Genomic DNA, 15,849 nt, shown 5'->3' with positions numbered 1-15,849 from the left:
GGTAAGGCAAGTGATAGACTTCAGTTCCCAGGCAGGACACTGGGGAAATGAAGTTAGTCTACGGAGCAGACTACCTACAAATGAAACTTTATGGTTCCAGAGGCCTTTCCAAGTCTGAGACAACTATCATGTTAATATGCAGACTGAACCAGCGAATGAAAATCTATACCAAGGCAGTATAGAGACCCATACCAGCTAGGACTAACGGGAGATACTGAACGTAATCACAGAAGGTGGCGCGAATGGTCATAGGTTTGTTTGACTCAAGGGACAGTGTCATTGAAACATTGAAAAACCTCGGTTGGCAGTCTCTTGAAGATAGACGCAAAAAATCCCACGAAAGACCTACTTACTAATTGTTAAAGACCTGGACTAAGGGAAGAATCTAAAGGTATTCTCTCGTCCCACATTTATTGCTCCCGGAGGGATCGCGAAGACAGAATTAGGCTAATTGCAATACGCACAGTTATTTAAAGAGTCGTTCTTCCCGCGCACTGTATGAGACTGGAACGGAGAGAAACCCTAAATTACCTTGCCATGCGCTACCTTAGAGTATGTATGCAGGTGAGGATGTAGAAAAAAGTTTTTGTGTGCATAACGTGCGTTCACTGCCTGCATGGACCGATGAGAAGCGGATAAATCTGTGATGTCACGGGCAGCAGAAACGGTGCCAAGACTCCGATACCAGCAGCTATTTTTATTGATTTAGCAGAATCACTGGCTCCGTCGAGCGGTAGATCCGGCTCACACTACACACTTTTTGTATTCTTGCCTTGCTCCGCTACCGCCTGATTTCTGAATTTTTCTGCCAAATGTTTTGTTGACGATATATACAAAGGGCGTTCAAAAAGTTCTGCACAGTCGTCTCAATTTTTTTAAATTTTTGTAGGAGGAGAATGAATTTTTTTGTGAACGTACTTGGAACATTTTGCTGTACATTGAGCCTACTCAATGTAGCATCCATCAGCTGTGACGCATCTGGCCCAACGTTCTTTCCGTGATGTAAATGCACTTTTACACCATCGCTTGACACAGGAAATATGGTCTCCCTCACTACCAAACGTTTTACCGCGCAGGTGGGCCTTCAGACGACCAAAGAGGTAAAAAGCAGACGGAGCCAAGCCCGGACTGTAGGGAGGAGGAGAAACAATCTTCCAATCCATTTTCTGATTTTCTCCTGCGTCATAAGGCCTGTATAGGGTTTGGCAGTGTCATGGTGTAGTCTGATGAGATGACACTGAAGCTGTGGTCTGTGGGTCTTGATCGCACGTCGCAGCTTGTCCAGTGACAAACGGTCCCGGTTAATTGTGGAGCCAGGTTCCCAAAAGTCAATAAAAATGACACCTCACTGAAGAAGGAGCCCATCACTTTTCGGCCTGCTGTTCATGAAAGTCTGGGTTTCTTTTTCCGAGGAGAACCCGGATGACGCCACTCCGTGGATTGTGTTTTGCTCTCAGGTTCGGACAAAAACAACCATGTCTCATCCTGGGTAATGACGCTGTCAAAACACTGTTTCCACGCTTCAGTAAAGATCTTCATGAGATCCTCTCACACATTCTTCCTCGTCGTTTTCATTTCTCTTGTCAATAATCTACGCACCCAACGTGCACAGATTTTTCTGTACCCTAGTGACTGTACCAGTGATACCACACTACCCAATGACAAGTAAGCTGTCGTGTGGTCACACATATGTCATTTTGGATGATTTGATCAATGGTCTCCTTATTCACATCACTCTCTGCCGTCGATGGTCTACGGCATTGTGGATCGTCCAGCAGAGAGAAATCACCTTCTTTAAACCTCTGTAACCACTGCTGGATACTGCTGCGATCCACTGTGTCCTCCCCATAAACAGGGAGCAACGTCCTGTGAATCGATGTGGCAGAGTCATCGCAGGTCTTGAAGAGAAACTCCTTCAACGGCCGTTGGCGCAACCTGACATCTACTTCACGGTCCATTATGGCTCACCTGTAAATAAAAGAAAACATTTTTATGTACCAACTTATAGTTAAATGTTCCAAGTATGATCACAAAAAATTTCATTCTCGTCCTGCAAAAAATAAAACAATTAGAGACGACTGTGCAAAACGTTGTGAACCTCCTTTGTATATTAGTGTTCAGTGGCCGGAAATTCGAGGCTGTTGCCAACGAAGAAAAGTTCAGAAACTTCTGACTGAAGACTGTTTTATCGATGTATGTTTTCTTAAAGATAGTCTTCGACCGTCGTAGCATATAATTTTATAGCAGATACTAGTCCTTCTCTTTGGAAGGTTTTGGCTTGGTGATGGTGTGGTCAGGTTCTTACTTCCTGTATCTGTATTCTGAATGAAAGAACTAATTACTTGCCTCTCAACTACTCCTGTAGCCACATTAGAGACGTTCAGAATGGCTTCCAAACTTTTACATTCAACTTCAAAGTAGCTCAAATGTTCGCCACAAGAATCAGCACTCCATTTTTTTTCCTTTGAACGGGTAAAAGAAAATTTTTGTGACGCTCTTGTGATAAACAGTTTACGAAACTGCAGAACAGCATGGACAATTTGATGTTGAAGTGATACTAATAACTACGTGCCTTGGATTGTCATCCACTGGCACTTAATTGTCCTTGACAATGTCTTCTAGCACTGGATTGTTTTCTGAAGTTAGCAAACATGTGTCAAGCATGACCACAATGCTTGTGCTACAGAAGCTACATCCAACACTATTCGCACAACGGCTTCAAGACCAGTAATTGATTGCCATATTCTACTCGCATACCGTTGGGGCTACCATCTAGTTTTGTGCCATTTTTTACGCAGTAATTTAAAAGTGCCACAGCACATAGCATCAACGAATTGATCACCTTAGTGCAGTGTCTGCTTCTTTGAGTAGTATTATTGTGTCCTGCTACAACCTGTACTATAGGTCATTCTTCAGATAGTCAATCAATGTCACTGTTGCCAAGTATCCAAAGTATTATGAGTATTCTTAAGATTTTAATTTGACTCAGCGTGGTAGATCATTAACAAAAATTGACAGTCTAGGACAACGAACGTAAGTAGTTATAGATACAGAACTAATTGTGCCAGGAATAGCGAAGTCTAAATGATCCGGTATGAAGGACGTAGTACTAGTTGACTTGAGAATGTGGTGGGATAGAAATATTTGGATTAAACCAGCTATCATATAAACAACAGAAAGTGAATTAACGAATAACGTGTTAATACCACCTACTTCAATGATAAATTACATGTGATGAAATCTACGGATTGTCTATCAAAGATAGGAAAAACACCTGATTACTTTCCAATTAAAAATAAGAAAGACGAGGAAAATTGAGGTAGGTATGAACAAACACGTCAGTTAGTTGGACAAACGAATAATATTGTAATGATAGAAAGGTACTTTAAATACTGTAGCAGATAGACATTAGAATCTAAAATTGCGAGGCAAATTTAGACTAAGAATTATATGTAGCCGAAGTGAACTCTCATTGGTGTTTCGTGAGTACTACGAATTACGATTTTCCTCTTTTTGTAAAGAGCAGATAAATCAGTGCCTTGCTATTTGCTGATAATAAAATTTTCGTTTTCGAAATACGAAGGTGCCAAACAAAGCTGAATTTGCTGTGCAAAAAACACAATATGAGAATATAAAATCAAAATATGAAAGCTACGCCTTTTAAAGGACTCTGTACAATTGGAATAAATATTGGCATTGATAACCAATCAATAGAATAGTTGTCATTCGTCCACTAGATATGATGTGACGTAAATTATGATCGAAACAATGACATAAAAAAGTTTATATGTGTGATGCACTACACCGACTGCTAAAGAATAAGATCACAAAGGACGCAGTCCTAAAATTCTGTGAGACTGTAGCAGTCTCTACAGCGCACTATGGGTGTGAGTGCCAGGCTTCCTCACAAAAGAAAAAAAAGTCAAATAGTCGGGCAAATGTAATGAAGGTTCTGTGGAAAGTCAAAAGATGCACTGGACTAGCAGACAGATAAATGAATACTGAAGACAAGAGCTGAGTTTACAGACCTTAATTGCTAAAAAAAAAAAAATCCAATAGAGAAAAAAACATCACACACATCCATGCCCGAGGCAGGATTCGAACCTGCGACCGTAGCAGTCGCGCGGTTCCGGACTCAGCGCCTAGAACCGCTAGACCACGTCTCTAAAGCTGCCAGGCACAGCTCGGGGTGAAACATAAGCGATGGCATGTAGATTTACTCAGCGGCGGCCTATCAATATAGTAAGCAACACATACAAAGTTTTCTGTTTCCTTATTAAAATTATTCTACAATAGCAAGAGTTAACGTCTGCATATAAGAACGCAGCTCGTTTTTTTTTCTATTTTGTAATGTCTATGTTTTACGACATACTATGCAATGTCCTTCAGACATGACTGTCCGAAGGTTTGAATGCCTCACCATCTGCGCGTGCTATACATCCTTTTGAAGATGAACGGTATACTCTTATAGTCAATCGACATTGAAGATCAGTTTTTCCAGTGAATATGCACGCCTCAAAGCTCGTGAAAAAGAAAAATTGCATCAAGATATTGTTAAGATTGACTATAACGATCTTGTTGGCGTACACCAATCAATAGTGAGCAGTGTGGTATATGTAAAGTTAATGAGCGGCACAGCGTGTGACAGGATTTTAAACGACACTAGAAATGGTCTGGAGTTCTGTTATTTGGATGGCAATATTTTAGAGATGTCTGTATACCATGAGGGACCTGGATTGTTGATGAGGCATGATTTTGAACTCCCATTTGAAGCACCATCGGAGATGGTGATTTCTGTGCTCTGCCCATAGGGGAAGGTGATAGACCATATGGCTGAAAAATGGGCCCACTTACCACATACCCAGTCCTCAGTGGAATGAGGCAGGTCCATACTGGACTGACCAAGCATGTGCTATTCTATTTATACACTGATCAGCAAGAACATTATGAACACCTACCTAATAGCCGGTATGCCCACCTGGCACAGATAACAGCGGCGATGCATCATGGCATGCAAACAATGAGGCCTTGGTAGGTCGCTGGAGGGAGTTGACACCACATTGGCACATACAGGTCGCCTAATTCCCTTAAATTATGGGGAGGAGGGCCATGAGCTCTGGTGCCACATTCAGTCACGTCCCAGGTGTGGCCAATTGGGTTCAGATCTGGCTAGTTAGGGGGCCAGCACATCAACTGGAAGCAGCCACTGTGTTAGTCTACAGCTCGTGCTCTAGTGGCTATCGTTACTGCCTCTGGATCATGGGGTCCCGGGGTCCATTCCCATCCGGGTGGTGGATTTTCTCTGCCTGGGGATTGGGTGTTTGTTTTGTCCTCATCATTTCATCATCATCATCATCATCATTTGTGACAGTGGCTAGATTGGACTATTTAAAAATTGGACTGTGTAAAAATTGGGACTTAGAAAGGGCGCTGATGACTACGCAGTTGAGCATCTCACAAACCAAACATCAACATCATCAGACACTGTGTCCTTCAGACTATCGACCTCCTGGCCTTGTGACATGGCGCGTGATCTTTTTGAAAAATACCACTGCCATTGGGAAACACTATTGTCATGAAGGGGTGTATGTGGTCTACCAATAGTGTATTATACACTTTGGCCGTCATGATGCCTTTCATGAACTCCACAAGACCTATGGACGCCCATGTCAATGCTCTTCAGAGCATAGTAGTGCTGCCACCAGCTTGCCTCCATCCTACACTACAGGCATCAAGATGCTGTACCCCTGGAAGACAATGGATTCGGCCCTCACATTGGCATGATGAAGAAGGTATCAGGATTCATCAGATAATGCAATGCTCTGCCACTGCGCCAATTCCCAGTGTCGATGATCGCATGCTCATTTCAATCATAGTTGCTGAAGTCGTGGCACATGCATGGGTCGTCAGCTGCAGGGGCCCATTGTTATGAGAGTTCTGTGCACTGTGTGTTCAGACACACTTGTACTCTGCCCAGCATTAAAGTCTGATGATATTAGCCACATTTTCCTGTTTTATGATTCTGTCCAGCCCAAAACGTCAATTGTGGTTGATGGGCATGCTCAAATATTCGGGAATTAGCTTCTCTTGCAATATTTGGAGAACGATCACAGTTAACTATAAATGCCTCCTTTAAATGACCTGTATAAATGCCTGTAGTGACCTGCTTCGAACTTTGGACATGTTAAAATGGGTTGATTTTGACAACACTCATCTGGTGTCTAGGATTCTGCATGTGGCTCACATCTTATCAGTGCCAAAGACAATGGCGAAGAGGTTGCTGACAGCATTTGGCTATGTACAAATGCATGCTTTTGCAGCGATATCCGTTAATAAAACATTCTCGGGTTTCAAGGGGCGTCAAGTGGTTTACTGCCCATGAGCTTTCGGTAGAGATCTCCTCTGACATTGTCAAGCGGATTGTGTCATCCACTTCACAATGACATAGGAGATCTCTAGCGAAAGCTCATGGGCAGTAAACCACTTGATGCGGCTTGAAACCCGAGAATGTTTTATTAACATTTGGCTATTTTGTGAATGTGGGTCTTGTCTTCCACTAAACTCTTCCTTCTTGGGAAGAGGCCTTGGCCTGGTCAATGTCGATGATGGAGTGGCTGCACCCTTTGTCTGCACAGTGGTTAAGTTGTGGACTCATCATGGGGCTACTTTGTCAGAAGCCCTGACTGATGAACTTTCTGTACGTTCCAGAGTGCCATCCATTACAGTATTGCATATTTCTACTTATCTCTCTCATCTCAAGAACTTTTCCATCGAATACAGTTATGTCCATGCAGACTTTCCTCATACCAGGACTCTTATAACATGTGGCGTTTATCGGCTATTCATGAGACACTCAGAAGATGGTGGACAGCCAGCATCCTGGGATTGCATGCCCCATGATGTCGAGTGTCCTCCTCACCCTGGAGGCTCATGCAACGTGGTATGACAAAAACATGATTTGGCTCTGGCTTCATGCCATTAACAGGGCAAATTCTGCGCTTTCTCCTCATAGTCAAATGTTTGCCACTGGTGTGTGGACCTTCTGCTGAGGTGTGGCTGCTGGTGTGGAAAACAGTTGCTTTACTTCTTCATCCTGCTCCAAATACTGTTGTGCCACAGTCGCTTCTGTTCCCAGATGACACCTTTTCCCCTCACATGAAACAAAAGCAATGAATTGGATCAAAGGACTGTGCTTTCATTATTTTTTTCAACATGGCAGGAAGATCGTCCTTGAATTTTGAGTGTTTCTACTAGATCATCACACCACTTTAATGTGTCATTCCAGATATCGTCCATATTATCCTTTTTTTTTTTTTTTAATGCAGCTGGGGTGCGCCAGATCTAAGAAGGTGAATTCTTGTTTAGTGTTTCTCCAGAACGTGGATGTTGTAATGGAACTATGCAATCGTTATCGAGACGATGTGCCCGAATCATGGCTGCTGTGACTTGGAGATTACCATGAACTGACTCATCTTTCGCTGGTATGTGATCGTTGTTTTGTCTTATTTCACCAGGAATGCATTCCTATATAATTATTGTTGTTTGCTATTTTGGTAATGTTCCCAGTTCTTTAATGAACCTATTGTATGTTGATACACTGATAATAAAAAGGCTAAAGAAAGTTATATTATTAAAGAAGCTTCCTGATAGATTAAAACTGTGTGTCGGACTGAAAGTCGAACTTTCAACCTTTTTCTTTCATAGTGAGCTACCCTAGCATGACTGATTAGCCTTTCCCACTGCTTTACTTCCACCAGTACCGTTAATGGCATTGTAAGAAATTCAATAGTATCAATCATTTGTAGCATGTTATTGCCTAAATATTAGAAAATAATATTTACTTTGCGTAATTCACGTTATTGAACTGTACTGCGCCATTGTATAAGCGAAAGGAAATGGTTACTGCGACCACTTCTTTGGAGTGAGAAATCCATTTTTGAGTCCCTTTCTGGCACAAATTTCCATATGTCACTAAAAAACTGTGCAGCTGTAGTCAAATCATATTCACTGTTGCGAATACATTTCTTTATTTTTATTCTGTTTGCTTACTTCTACATAGGATATGCACAGTCTCGAAAAAAAGTGAAGCATCCACAAGTCAGTCGAATGCCACGTAACTTTGTAAAGCTACACATCGTCAGTTTTGAGTCATCGTTGCCACTGTAAGAGTCTTGTACTATGAGAAGCAAGGAGAGGATATTGCTTGGTGGCCAGTATCTTCCTACTACAATACAACAGCACGCATGTATTACAAGGATTCTTTGTTAACAAGAACAAGAAGCTACTTATCTTTAAGAAAGTTGTTGTGGTACAAGTTCTTCCATTATGTTAGCCTCACTGGTGGTGAAGTACAAGTCCCACTATAAACACTACACTCTCTTAGCCGGTGATGTGAACTGACAGAAGCCAACTAGAATAGTAACTGAGCTGATAACGACTGTGACTGACTGGGACCTCTGGTAGTCGGGAGTGCGTTGGCGGCACATTGCTGAGAGTCTGTCTTTGGCTTCTCTCCTAGTAGACGCGTTTGATTCAGTGCCTATTATCGATCTTCTTGCAACCTCTTTGCCGACTGTCCACAGCTTGTGGTCTTGCAGTCGCGTTCTCCCTTCCTGAGCATGGAGTCACGGGTTCGATTCCCAGTGGGATCAGAGATTTTCATCTGCCTCGAGATGACTGGGTATTTGTATTGTCCTTGTAATTTCATCATGAAAGTGGCGAGTTTGGACTGAGCAAAGTTTGAGAATTTGTACAGGCGCTGATAACTGCGCAATTGAACGCCCCACAAACCAAACATCGTCATCATCATCATCGTTGCTGACGGGTATGCTGGCGACAGCTTACGCCAGCACATTCCTCCTCCCCAAAATGCTGCACCATTGCCATGTAAGGAAGCTGTGAACGACAATGAGGAGGGAGGCATGATGCTGGACATAGAGATGAGCTGGGAGCCGTAACTGTGGAGGATGACTTACTCCCGACCGTACCCCGCCATCTGGCTTGCGCCACAACAGGAACATCCTCTGGAAAACTGTTGGCAGGGCACATGTCCAGGCCTGAGACCGTGCCCTGAGGTGATGACGGCGACAGGGACCGCGATGGTGGGTCTAGGTCCATGGAGTCAGCGAGTGGGGACGGCAGGGGCGAGGGTGCATCGTCCATCCACTCCTCCTGGGGTGCGCTGGTGGTACCAGTGGGCAGCTGCGAAGGCTGTGCGGTCCTGTGAGGCCGTGAACCTGAGAGGAGGAATGCAGCAGAATCAAGGGGCAAATGACATGCACGAATTTGGTTCTGATGGCAGCGCTGCAAACCATCGGGACCTACAATCAAATACATAAAAGAGCAAATGTGTTCCTGGATTCCACCTCTTTCCAGCGTCCACAGTTGGCATAAACCCTGGAAATAATAAGATCGTGCGGTGCAAATCCATTGGTGGAGCTGAATGCTACGGTTGGTGTAGAAAGCATAGCAGTGTCCGATGGTGGTGGCCATGCAGAAGTTCAGCCGGTGATGGTCTGTCTCGTGAATGAAACAGACGGGAGGTGAGAAAGAGTTGCAGCGCCTGTTCTCATGTGTGGATGGTGCAAAGCTTGGCCACCTGCTGGTTAAAAGTGTGTACGAAACGTTCTGCTTGTCCGTAGGACTGTGGTTGAAACGGAGCACTTGATAGATGACAAATGCCTCTTTGTTCGCAAAACTGTTCAAAATCACGTGAAGTGAACTGTGGTCCGTTGTCCAACATAAGTACTTCTGGCAAACATTCGATGCAAACTAAGGAAGACAACGCCTGAACGGTGCTATGTGATGTGGTGGAAGCCATAGGCACGGAAATGGAAACTTGCTAAAAGAGTTTACCACTATGAGCCAACGAGTGATGCAAAATGGAACTGCAAAGTCGGTGTGCACTAGTTGCCATGCCGATTGAGTCTTAGGTCAAGCTGATAGTGTCTGTGTCGGAGCGAATTGGTTTTCCACACATGCGTGACACTGTGATGTCATATGTTCAATATGGGCATCCATGCCGTGCCAAGTACAGTGTCGTCACACTAACTGTTCAGTGCGAACAATACCCCAGTGTCCTTGGTGGAGCAATTGCAACACAGCCTTTTGCAACATTTTGGGAATAAGCACACGTGATTGTACACTGTCATTTTGAACTACAATCATACGCTGTTGAACTGAAAGGTTATGCCGATGTGCAAAATATCGACGCACAACTGAGTTCTGAATACTATTCAATGAACAAGGCAAAGACGTGTGAATATAATGCAACAAAATCTTGGGATCTAGGTCAGCTTCCGTGGCCTGTGCAATTTTTCAGGAGTGCAAGGGAAAAGATTCCAGCAATTCAGAGTCCTGCGCATCGGTTTGGCAACAAGATGCGGCAAATGCATCAAAATCAGAGTCTGGGTCAATCGGAGATAGGACGCCTCCACTGCCATACATTGCCGTAGGTCTGTACACAATTTCATAGAGATACTGCGAAAGCAACAAAGCCCAACGTTGCAGTTTTTTGAGCAGTGCGTGCAGGAACCATCTTTGACGGATGAAACAAGGACTGCAAAGGCTTGTGACCTGTCATTAAATTGAACTTGTGACCATACAAATAGTGATGGAATTTTGTCACACCATACACAATAGCGAGAGCCTCTTTTTCAAATTGATAGTAATTGCGCTGAGTGTGAGTTAACAACTTTGAAGCAGAAGCAAAAGGTCTGTCTTGTGCGCCAATTCTGTACGAAAGCACAGCGCCGATTACGTAGGAAGAAGCGTCGACTTTCAAAACTATGGGCTTGGCAGGCTCAAAATGCACTAAGTTGGGTCATAACCATCCAATGGTTGAAAATCTGAATTTAATTTAGATAGAAATGAAGCTGGAATATATATATTGAATTCCTAGCAAACAATTAATCAGTTTTGCACATGAAATGCATTTGAAAGTGTCATCGCTTCTGTCTCTAAGCTGGTCATAGGTTGTGTTCCAAAAATGAACAGCATAGAGACAGAAGTGATGACACTTTCTGCAGGACCTGACCACCATTGAGCAGGACATTTCTCAAGCACGTGCAGTGCAAGTGGTTACTGATTTGTTTGGCTGATGGGGCTGCTAAGTGCTACACCACCTGCTGCACTCCCCTGACTTAAGCTCCGGTAAGTTCAACTCGATTTCTAAACTGAAGAACACACTTCACGGCATTCGCTTCATAACTCCTACAAATTCGCTGGACGATAGACCGCGCCACTCGAAATGTCAGCACACCTGGCACTGCTAAGAGTATCCTACGACTTCCACATCGCTGGCAACTGGTTATGCACAATGCTGATGACTACATTGAAGGTCAGTAAAACTTAGATTAGATTATATTAGATTAATACTAGTTCCATGGATCATGAATACGATATTTCGTAATGATGTGAAACGAGTCAAATTTTCCAATACATGACATAATTAAGTTAATTTAACAACATAATTAAGTTGATATAACAACTTTTTTTCTTAATTTATATCTAAAAATTCCTCTATGGAGTAGAAGGAGTTGTCATTCAGAAATTCTTTTAATTTCTTCTTAAATACTTGTTGGTTATCTGTCAGACTTTTGATACTATTTGGTAAGTGACCAAAGACTTTAGTGGCAGTATAATTCACCCCTTTCTGTGCCAAAGTTAGATTTAATCTTGAATAGTGAAGATCATCCTTTCTCCTAGTATTGTAGTTATGCACACTGCTATTACTTTTGAATTGGATTTGGTTGTTAATAACAAATTTTATAAGAGAGTATATATATACTGAGAAGCTACTGTGAATATCCCTGGATCCTTAAATAAATGTCTGCAGGATGTTCTTGGGTGGACTCCAGCTATTATTCTGATTACATGCCTTTGTGCAATAAATACTTTATTCCTCCGCGATGAATTACCCCAAAATATGATGCCATATGCAAGCAATGAGTGAAAATAGGTGTAGTAAGTGTATATTTTGTATGCGCTGTAAATAAATAGTTACCACGATTAAAATTCCAACCCTCGTATTATTGGATATCATTTTGTCCTTTTGGGAGTTTCAAATGTCATTTCATTGATACTGAAGTCACTGATAAGAACTGTTAGACACATTTGTACAAATTGTATTGCCATCAACACATAGAAAATAGTTTGTCATAGCTAGTCTCAACCTGTTGTTAGATATGGTTTTGTTCTTTGGGGTATCACAAGCAGCATTTGATGGATACTGAAAGAATTTAAGAGAATGGTGTGGTTCAGAAACAATCATTCAAACTGCTATAATATTAAAGTGCATCATAGCAATCAACTTGAGGAATAATTCCTTGACTTAAATTTAGACAAGAAATCAAACTGGAATGTATGTGACAAATTCCTAGAAAAAATGAATCAGTATTGCATATGTGATGCACGTATTATCAAATTTTACTGTCATCAACACATGGAAATTAATTTAACATGGGTATTTTGTACCTATTGTTGTATAGCCTATGATTTGTTCTTTGGGGAATGTCAGATATCAACAGATACTGGCAAATGCCGGGATAGTTCTTTGGAAAAAGCATGGCTAGCTTCCTTCCCCATCCTCCCCACATTCCTTGGGACTGATGACCTCACTGTTTGGTCCCCTCCCTCCAAATCAACCAACCAGTCATTTCCTGGATGCTGAAAGTCTCTACAGGAAACGTTAGAGGGATTTGTACTATGTGTGCAAAAGTCTTGTTGTCGATCTTATAGAAGATTACAACTTCTAAATCGCGTCTCTCTAATCGTTTACAAAATTTAAATATTCATGTATAACAAAGTTATTTGAGAAAAATCTTTCTGACACGTACATTATACGAAATACACATGATTCAGTGCTCCCCATATAATGAAAATGTATGCTCGGATTCTACAGGATTGAAACTCTATAATAAATGAAGAGTCAGAACACATTCCCTATCAAACTAGGATACCTAAAGTGTAGGAAACAGAATATTTGATAGGTAAAATGCTGCCATACTGTGGAAGACTTATTAAGTAATTGTTTTCCATAACAAAACATTATTCCCATTGGGCTACCATTATTAACTCTTATTTTATTTTAATTGTGGTGTAGCTTCATCACACGTTTTTGACTTGCTTCCTGGATGGAATAATGTGGGAATGAACATAATATTTTATCTAGAAGACGTTCTGTAATATTGTAGATAAATAAAATCTACATCAACATCTCTAAGATTGCTCTTTAGAGATATATAGAATGTAATTCATGTCATATATTGTAATGATCTACATCCTTCTTCCAAAAATACCATCATTCTTCTTTACACCTTACTTATCTGTGAAAATTTGAAAGTTTTCCATATTAAACTGCTTAACTTCACTATCAATTACCTTCATAATTCATTTTAGTAAACATTTCATCTTAGTGTGCCACATTCATGGTGCTTCATGTCTTTTTTGTATCCAATTGTAACTTACTTTCATAAAAGCCTTAGTTTCAGTTTTGGTCACAGCTTTTTTTTGTCTCGAATCTTCTGTTGTTGGATTCTCTTCTTTGTGTACCTGAAGTCGTTGTTTCTGTCTTGTATTATACAAACGTGGAGGTCCTTTACCTTTTCTCAATTTTATGTGGTCCTTTGTCGCTGAATCTGCTTCACTGCCTGAAGAAGAATCTCCTCAAAAGAAGCATCGCCACCCACAGTTTGATTACATGACTGGAGAACAGGTGTTCCATATTCACTTGGGCCAGCGCCTGTTTCTCTGTTGCTCGGAACATCTTCAGCCCCTTTGGTCGCCCTTCTCTTATGATCCCCCCATTGTTTCAGTGCTCCTATATCATATTTCTCCCTCAGCACTTCGTTCCTATGAAACAGATTAATTCCAGCTTTCTTGAAACCACTGATGACAAGGTCAGGCCGAACATTTAAGCAGGTTTCTCCCATGAGTTGTGAGAATGCACTCACAGGAATTTTGACTCCATGGTGATTACATTGCCACTGAATAAGTTTTGCATCCCAAGTGTTTTTCAACTAACGAAGGACGCAAAGATCTAGTGGAAGAAGAAGATGACTAGTATGAGATGGAAGTTGTAGAATGATGACATCCACAAGTGTTTCCACTAATCTATTGTCAAAATGGCATTTGTGGCCATAATACATCAAAATAACTTGCCTGTTTTTGCCTAATGCTGACAAAAGAGATTTTTTAAAATATGATACAAAGATGTCACTCTGTATCCATCTATTGTTACTAGCAACACAAACTGTTCCAGGATGTACATTAGGGGCAACCCATTGGTCCCAAACGTGTTTTCCCTTGAATATAATAAGTGGAGAGGCTTTTCCTGCAGCAGCATTGCAGTCTCCTAAGATGTTAGTGTTCTCCTTTCCTGGCCCACTTGTTGTTCAACTAGAAGGTGCATTCTTTTGTGCAACAAATTTAGTTTTGGATAAATGCATACAGAGATTAGTTTTGTCGAGATTCCATATATTCTCTGGCTTAGAATGAAGCTGCACTTCACCCAAGAATGTTAACAACGAATCGAAGTAGTGACTGATGACAAATTGATCGGTCATTTTCGTCCAGGAATATTCCACACTTTCCAGTTTCTTCAAAGACGAATTGTAGTGCTTCCTAAATCCCAGGAACCAATCCTCACCTGGAATTCTATTCTTGAAATGAGTTACAAGACCATTATTTACCACATACTCCGCCACAATGTTAACCTCATTCAGTTTCAGCCAAACACCCACTTTTCCATTATTTTTAAGCATGAGGCGAGTATTGTCTCATGCTCTTCAGAAATTACTGTGTTGCACCTCAGAGTTTTGCTTTTAACCCCTCTCTTACCTTACAGATGGCTATATGGAGTAATTTTCGGTCTTAAAAATTCCTTAGAAGCCCCATAATTGTAAGAGGCCCTCGTCTGCTGTTGTTTAATGCTTCATCCAGTGTCTCTTTGGAATAAGAACTGCCATTATTGGATATTCACCTGTACTTCCTAACCATGATGCAAACGAGCTGCAAATAAAGAAAACAACATCAGCAGGTGTAAGTGTAAACTACAGTACACACTTCCCCAGCAACCATGGGTCTCACTTTCCCCAAGTGGTAAATGACTGGGGCAAGTGTGTACCACAGCTAAAATCTCTGTTATTAAAAACATTCAAAATAACATAACAGCACTGAAGATCATTTAAAAACAGTAAGGCTTTATCCAAAAACTACTTACGCAGTTAAGTGGCCAAGATATAAAACAATCTCTTTAGGCACAACCTACTGCCATCTTGTTACAGATTGTGCAATATCTTCTAAAAGACTTTGAACTCACTACCAACTTTACTGGAAATTATCAACCTTGTAGTAGGGCAACTCCAAATACACTCCTGGAAATTGAAATAAGAACACCGTAAATTCATTGTCCCAGGAAGGGGAAACTTTATTGACACATTCCTGGGGTCAGATACATCACATGATCACACTGACAGAACCACAGGCACATAGACACAGGCAACAGAGCATGCACAATGTCGGCACTAGTACAGTGTATATCCACCTTTCGCAGCAATTCAGGCTGCTATTCTCCCATGGAGACGATCGTAGAGATGCTGGATGTAGTCCTGTGGAACGGCTTGCCATGCCATTTCCACCTAGCGCCTCAGTTGGACCAGCGTTCGTGCTGGACGTGCAGACCGCGTGAGAGGACGCTTCATCCAGTCCCAAACATGCTCAATGGGGGACAGATCCGGAGATCTCGCTGGCCAGGGTAGTTGACTTACACTTTCTAGAGCACGTTGGGTGGCACGGGATACATGCGGACGTGCATTGTCCTGTTGGAACAGCAAGTTCCCTTGCCGGTCT

The sequence above is a fragment of the Schistocerca cancellata genome, chromosome 9 (assembly GCF_023864275.1).
Source record: "Schistocerca cancellata isolate TAMUIC-IGC-003103 chromosome 9, iqSchCanc2.1, whole genome shotgun sequence".
Lineage (NCBI taxonomy): Eukaryota > Metazoa > Arthropoda > Insecta > Orthoptera > Acrididae > Schistocerca > Schistocerca cancellata.
This window is presented reverse-complemented; position numbering follows the sequence as displayed.